Source organism: Lolium rigidum, chromosome 7 (assembly GCF_022539505.1).
Source record: "Lolium rigidum isolate FL_2022 chromosome 7, APGP_CSIRO_Lrig_0.1, whole genome shotgun sequence".
NCBI classification, from domain to species: Eukaryota; Viridiplantae; Streptophyta; class Magnoliopsida; order Poales; family Poaceae; genus Lolium; species Lolium rigidum.
Window position 1 is genome coordinate 323,078,053 of NC_061514.1, and position 7,365 is coordinate 323,085,417.

Here is a 7,365-nt window from a genome sequence, read left to right on the forward strand (position 1 = left end):
CTAATAAATTGTGTCATGGATCTGAGATGAAATGGTCCTTTCTGTGCTATCTACCGTAAACTTCGGTATTAGATAACATATTAATACACTCCCAAGCATGCTTAGTTCATTCTAGTTGGAGTGTCTTGAAATTATGTTTAGGGTTTTGAATTATTTTGGTAAACGGTTGTTTATTTGGTCCCTTTTTTAGTTGAACTAATTATCTCAGTTTATTCTAGTTTATCCATGCAATGATAACGATGATGACACTCAGGCTCTAACCGCAGAGCTCAAAAGGATTAAAAAAAGAAAGAGTTGAGGATATGCTTAGAAATGTTTGTGTTTTCTTCTCTGTGCTATCATTTTGAGGTTCCTTTTTTTCCTTTAGCTTTAAATATTAATGTTAAGTTCTTCGACCCTGTGTTTTCTACAAGACGGCCAGCAAGCAGAAGAGGAGGCCAAGATGAGGAGGCTGAGCCGATGCGAGGAAACCCACTGGAATAACCCCGCATCCTTCAATGTGAAGAGAAGGTTAAGCCAGTGATGTTTTTTCGTATTACATACTTTTTTCGAAGAAGGTCCCTCGCTTTATGGTGAGCTTAATACTATTCTTTGTATGTTTCCTTTGCGGATGGGATGATGATTTTGTAGTCAAGAACCGGGATCATGGAGAGACCAAGACTCCCAAACGGTTCATCAACGACCCCATGAGGAGCGAATTCCACCGCAAATTTCTGCGTAGGTACATGAAATGATGTTGCTTTATGCTTTATGTTGTCTGGATGTGTATGTCATGACCTCCTGGAAAGAGTTTGTGATGTTCCGGTATTTTGAAGATCGATATGTATGACAAACTTTACATTTTCCTTGTCCGGATGGTGATATTTTTACTCGACTAAAGAAATCCATCGCTTGTGTATAACTGATTTTGTTCATAACATTTGTGTTTATTGGTACCTACTATTTGAAGTCTTTGACATGTTCCCTAGCCACACTTACCCGGAAAGTAAGTATGTTTATGTGGTTGTGGAGCGGTGTCTTTGGTAATGCTTTTTGTTTCAACTTGAATTCGTAGAGTGCTTGAAACACTGATTAGCTTATTGGTCTTCTCTTGGGAGAATGTTTTTAAGTGAACTCCATAGCTCCTTCCCTGTTTGTAGTTCTTGCTTTTGATTTCATTCAGATTAGGCTAGAAGTATAGGTAGTGAGAGTTTAGCCTAGTAAAGTGCCGGGTTATACCCTCAAGCCTATATTTCTCTTGTCATCGGTGTTGTTGTGCTGCTCGGAGATTTGTATCTTCCTAGTTACACGGTTGTCTGGCCACTTTTCCAGAGGCTGGTTGGAGATTTTTTCTATTGATGTTCATATATTGTTGCTTGTTAGCGAGATGGAGTACCTTGTTTTCCTCCCTTTTCTTGGTCCGTTTCGCTTTCGCTTCACTGTTTACTTGTTCTTTTCTTTTCTACGTTCAAACTAATATCTATTTGCTTGCTGGCCCATCTCTTGGGCAAAATGATTTTTAGTGAGTTATCGATCCAAGTTGTTTTCTTGGTTTTTTGTTCTTTCTGTTTGATTACTATCTGATTTGTGACTACTGTAGAAGTAGTAATAATTTAGTTGAGGAACATGCATGTTACCCTTTGCCTTTTTTCTCTCTGTTTAATTGGTTAGTCTGCATAGTTTCTTGTTGCTGTGGAAATGTACTCCCTCCGATCCTAAAAAAATGTCCAAACCATAGTCTAATTAAGTTTTCTAATTAACCTCTTCTGAATTAACCAATTCTATGCATGCAACCTGTGTCCGTGGCTCCGTACATGCGCGCAGCAGCAGCAGACTACACATGCGCGCAGCAGCGAGAAAGGGGACTGCGGGTTCATAAGACAAGAAGATCAAGGATGTTTTTTTGTAAAATCGTACTTCTGACTCTTTTTTAGGATCAGAGGGAGTAGTTCTTTGCTTGCCATCTATCTTGTAGCTAAAATTGACCTAGTCGTGCATGAATTTGCTGCATGATCCTCTCATTGTTATTTTAGCAAAGCATTGTTCCTATCCGTTTATCTGCTGATGACTTGTCTATGCTGCAGCTTAAGATGGTATGATGAAATGGTGATATTTCTAACACAACTGGCACACATACTAAGTCGAAATTTATCCCCTTTGTGTTTGATATGCTTCCAGAACGACTATGAAGTTGAATCAGCAGTCCATGGTTGTGGAGAAGGGGATGGAGCCTTGTGGCGAGAGAAGAGGCGTATCCAAGGAGAAATTGTTGGAAAATGGGAAAAGGAAGATTGAGAAGCTGCTCGACTCGATTTTTCTGGATATGTCAAAGTCTCACATGCTTGGTACACAAGACATGACCGAAGCAAAATACTAGAAGTGGGAGAAGGAACCCGCACCACATGTCTGGGATGGTGAGCTCATCTCCTGACTTTATTTGTATCATTGGTGAGTAGTAGTGGCCTAAAGCTTCTGTGAAATATAGGCAATTCCACATTTCATAAAATAAAATTGCTATATATCGGTAATGTCCTATCTCATAATCAACTATGTATCCGTGTGTGTGTGCATATTTGAGCTTAATTTACTTAGGGATTTTTACCTTTTGTGTTAGATAATCATCCAGGTTGTGTGCTTCGGTCTCTATTGGCGGTTCTCGCCTCAATCTTGTAGTACAAGTTGGTTACTAAATTGTTCAATGAATAATCACCGAGCTGATCACTTTAAGTCTTAATGAAGACTTTCCCTCGCATTGCACGGTTGTCTAAGGTAGTGGAAGAGGAGCGAGTATGCCCCCGATGTGGCTTAGAGGGATCCTTGGACGCCACATCATGCCGGGCGGCATGCTTTTCCGACGGGTCTAAGGGTCGAGGGCATACATCCGTTGGTCATCTTTGATTACCTTGGATGGGATGCTTATCTGATGGGAGATGTGTTGAACAAGATAAGCAGCGAATATTTTTAAGACATGTTCTACTGATGTCTTGAAGCTTTCAATTATCGAGGCCCTTGAATCAACATGGAGCTTTGATCTTATCAATTATCCTTAGGGTCCTTGTTTCCTGGTAGCCCAAATTTTTTTTTTGAGCTTGTTATAACTAATGGTTTCAAGGTATCATGTCATGTCATATGTTGCACATTTCCCCCTTCTACTCTAGCTCTTGTCAGTACTAACTGTCATTGTTCGTGCTCTGCTATTCTCGAAGTCCGGTCAACTTTGGCACTTGCCACACCGAAGCTGTCGTATGCAGATACTTTTGTTAGTGCTTGGTGTCAACTGTGAAATTAATACCTCTTATCTGGGTTGATAAATTAATATTAGCATCTAGCTTAATCAACTGAGCATCTTTAAAGTTTATAAGGAATAACTTAGGTATCAATCATTTCGGGTATTTGGTTGAATCTAAAACTTGGAACTCGTCGGCTTATGTGCTAACTAATGTTCCTCTTGTCCTGCACTTTATTTGTCCGAACATGCTTTGATTTTGTTGTTAATGCCTTATTTTTACTCGTGTTGCTATTTTAGGATTCTTGTCCATCATGGGTGAGCACATGATCCGGATATGCGACAAGATGTTCAACCAGCTCACACGTGACGACGAGAAGGTGAAAATGAAGGTTAGCACACCCAAGCCCAAGAAACTCATTGAACAACAACGAGCCTCGGGAGAATGGAAGTGAGCTTCCGGTGATGCCGCAATGCCACGTGCCCTTCTGCTCAGGCCTTCCCACATCACGGACTGGCAGCTGAGAGGATGACCCTAGTTTAATGTTGTCTGGCTTTATCGAGGTGCTTGTGCCATTGGAAGGTATAAATTCTTGTCTCCTATGTCTGTTCCAAGTTTCGTTGTTAATCAAAGTCGGGTTATTGATGGTTTGTGACTTTGTAGATTGAGATTTTTTCTTGATGTGGATGGAGCTTACAGATATGTTTTGATAGTCTTACCTGTCTCGCTGGAGTTGAATGGTTATTCTTGGTAGCTGCAGTACAAAATTGAATTAGTTATGATTTTTTCTTGATGTGGATGAAGCTTTGTGGCAAGAGAAGAGGCGAGGAGAAATCGGTGGAAAAGAGGGAAAAGAAGATTAAGAAGCTGCTCGACTCGATTTTCTGGATATGTCAAAGTCTCTTACATCCTTGGTACACAAGACATGACTGAAGCAAAATACAATAAGTGGGAGAAGGAACCCGCACCACATGGCTGGGATGGTCATCTCATCTCGTGACTTTATTCGTTTCATTGGTGAGTAGTAATGGTGTAAAGCTTTAGTGAATTATAGGCAATTCCACATTTCATAAAATGGTTGTATATTTGTATTGTCCTATCTCATCATCAACTGTGTGTGCATATTTGAACTAAATTAACTCAAGGATTTTGACGTCTATTAGATAATCATCTAGGTGCATGTTTCTGATCTCTATTGGCTTTATCTATTCTCGCCTGGATCTTGAAGTATAAGTTTGTTACTAAACTGTTTAATGAATAATCACCGAGCTCATCACCTTAGCTCTTACTGATATTTTTCTCTCTGGATTGCGCAGGTGTCTAAGGTAGTGGAACCAGAGCAGTATGCCTCTGATATGGCTTAGAGGGAGCATTGGCCGCCAGATCATGCCAGGCGGCATGCTTTTCTGATGGGAGTATGTGCTGAACAATACTAATTAGTTGTGTTAGGGCATACATCCATTGGTCAGGTGCGTGATCTTTGATTACCTACGATGGGATGCTTTTCTGATGGGAGTATGTGTTGAACATGATTATCGGCGGATATTTTTAAGACATCTTCTACAAATTGCATTGAAGCTTAGAATTATCGAGACCCAAATTAACATGGAGCTTTGATTTTATCAGTTAGGGTCCTTGTTCGCTGGTAGCTCAAATATTTTTTTTGAGCTTGTTATAACTAAGGGTTTCAAGGGTTCATGTAGTATCAAATGTTGCGCATTTTCCACTTTTACTCTAGCTCTTGTCGGGATCTGCTATTCTCGAAGTCCGATCAACTTTGGCACCGCCACACCGGAATTGTCATATGCGACTACTTCGTTAGTGTTGGCATCAGCTGTGAAATTAATCCCTCGATCTAGGCCGACAAATTAATATTAGCATCTTACTTTATCAAGCGAGCAGCTTGAAAGTTTATAAGGAATAACTTAGCTATCAATAATTTTAGGTATTTGGAGGAATCTAAAACATGGAAGTGTCTGCTTATGTGCTTACTCTTGTTCCTCTTGTCCTGCACTTTATTTGTCCGAACATACTTTGGTTTTATTGTTAATGCTCGACTTTTACTCGTGATGCTATTTCAGGATTCTTGTCTGTCATGGTTGAGCACACGATCCGGATAAGCACCAAGTTGATCGATAGCTCACACGTGATGACGAGAAGGTGAAAAGGAAGGTTAGGAAATCCAAACCCAAGAAACTCATTGTACAAGCAACAAGCCTCGGAAAAATGGTAGTGAGCTATCCGTGGTCTTGTTTTTTCTTTGAATAAATAATGATCCGTAAGCTTGAGAAATAAGTTTACATGTCACGGGATCGGCAAAGCTAGAGTTTTTGTCGCGACTATTTTCATGCTTGAGACTATTTTCACTGCTGATGCAACATTGTGATGACTATTGGATGCCTTCGCCTGGAAATTCACTTCGATTAAGTGGACTGGACTATATGTATATTGATGTTTCATGCTTCAACCATTTGCCCATGGAGTTCGTAAATTCTGTTGAGATCAAGTACAACATTGGTGAGCCACCTGGAGTAGTGATGTTTGTACATTTTTTGTGTTGCTTAAAACTTCTTTTGTTAGGCAAATATATTTACTTATTATTGAATTGAGATGTGATGAGTTTGGTTCAAATGCTTGCATGTGTGAAATTGCATATGTGAGTACATGTCATTTAAATAATTAGAAATCCTTATCGTGTTGATACATTGGATGCAATGAAGGCAGGGCGGCCAGTGAAGCTGAAGAACGCAAAGGTGGACATGTAAATGCGCCTGGTGGCTAGGCATGGTTGAGAGCATGTTGTCGGAGCTGAAGGCGACATGAGGCTACACCATGTCACTGATGGAGGTGGAGCCGGGACCATGGCAAGGTGAGAAGAGGGTCTGAGTAGCAAGAAAGGATGTGATGCCTTTTCATCTTGGCTGGTTTGTTGGATGTTGTTGCTGGCACTGGATGAATTGTCATTATTCTTGCCGCTAAGGAGGGAGGAGCCATTATATTTGTTGATATGATGATGGCGTTCCTAGCCTCATTGTGGTTAATACTACATACTACATGTAAATTTTGCTTCTTTCTTAAATCTTTCTTTTGTATAGAAATGAAGACGAATTTGTGTACTATAATATTTGGATATAAAGTGAAGATGAATTTGATGCTTGTTGTACGATGATTAATGGCATAAAAAGTCCACTTCCATGGGCTTTCCAAGTTGTGAAGATGTTTGATCTTTACGATGATTAATAGCACCCTTTTGCTCTCTCCCTAGAGTGTGTGAATAGAGTACGAACTGAATCTGTTTAGAGAAATTTGGAATTTTTTGTAACGCATTTTGCCGCAGCTCGCAACATCTTCATTTCTATCTAGACGATCTGGTGTACGGTGAAATCTGAACTTATTGCTTGTGAGTTATCCACTGGAAACCAAGCGCCAAAGGTGCTAGTTATTCTGGGATATATGGACAGCCAGAGTTTTCGGTATAGGCTAAGGAAACTAATAATTTAGGAAACAAATCTTTCGGTTCCATTTTTAGTGATTTCGTATCCAAAAATCCACCCCTCATGTTCCTTTAATTACCTCGTGGCTCCTCATTAGACGGATCACCATTATTACGTCCGCTGGCATTCTTTGATTAAGGAAACTAATACACCAAAATTTAGGAAACTAATCATTCAGTTTCATTTAGTGATTCTGTATCTAAAAATCCACCTCCCTTCCGTATTCCTTAAATAGCTCGTGCCTCCTCGTTAAACGCATAGCCATTATTACATCCGCTCGCATGCTTGGAATTACCAGAAAATTAAGGATATATCAAGTAATCCTTCCTCCACGTTGGAGATCCACGGCACAGTGCCTCTCGGTCGTCCATCCTTAACAAGCAACAAACAGAATAGAGGATAAAGATTGCATCTTCTTCCTACGGTACCTACCAGCCAACGAAGAGGAAAAGTTTCGTTCTCCTTCCCGCCCTTATTTTCTTCTAAAAAGTTTCAAACCTTCCTAGCTCTCTTCTATAAGTAGAAGCCCGTTGTCAAACACCGCGTGTGGTTTGCGCGTGTGACTATGACTTAGACTTTGACTCTTGCTCGGTGAGGGGAGGGCGAGGCGTCGAGGCTGCGTTCGGGGGTCATGGCAGAGGCGCTTGGGTGAGTGGCGTTGACTC

General features: G+C 40.5%; 2 long non-coding RNA genes across 3 annotated transcripts; both read left to right on the plus strand.

Annotated features, from left to right (window-relative positions):
- Window positions 1-611: 611 nt before the first annotated feature.
- LOC124669551 lies at window positions 612-3,532 on the plus strand. The gene is made up of 3 exons (XR_006992231.1): window positions 612-721; window positions 2,158-2,393; window positions 3,506-3,532. It is a non-coding gene; the product is annotated as an uncharacterized LOC124669551 (long non-coding RNA).
- Window positions 3,533-3,676: 144 nt separating this feature from the next.
- LOC124669548 lies at window positions 3,677-6,342 on the plus strand. Of its 2 annotated transcripts, none has more exons than XR_006992227.1 (5): window positions 3,677-3,788; window positions 4,011-4,223; window positions 4,523-4,675; window positions 5,288-5,378; window positions 5,927-6,342. It is a non-coding gene; the product is annotated as an uncharacterized LOC124669548 (long non-coding RNA). The 2 variants fall into 2 exon arrangements; XR_006992228.1 differs by having other exon boundaries at window positions 3,740-3,788; window positions 3,870-4,223.
- Window positions 6,343-7,365: the final 1,023 nt, after the last annotated feature.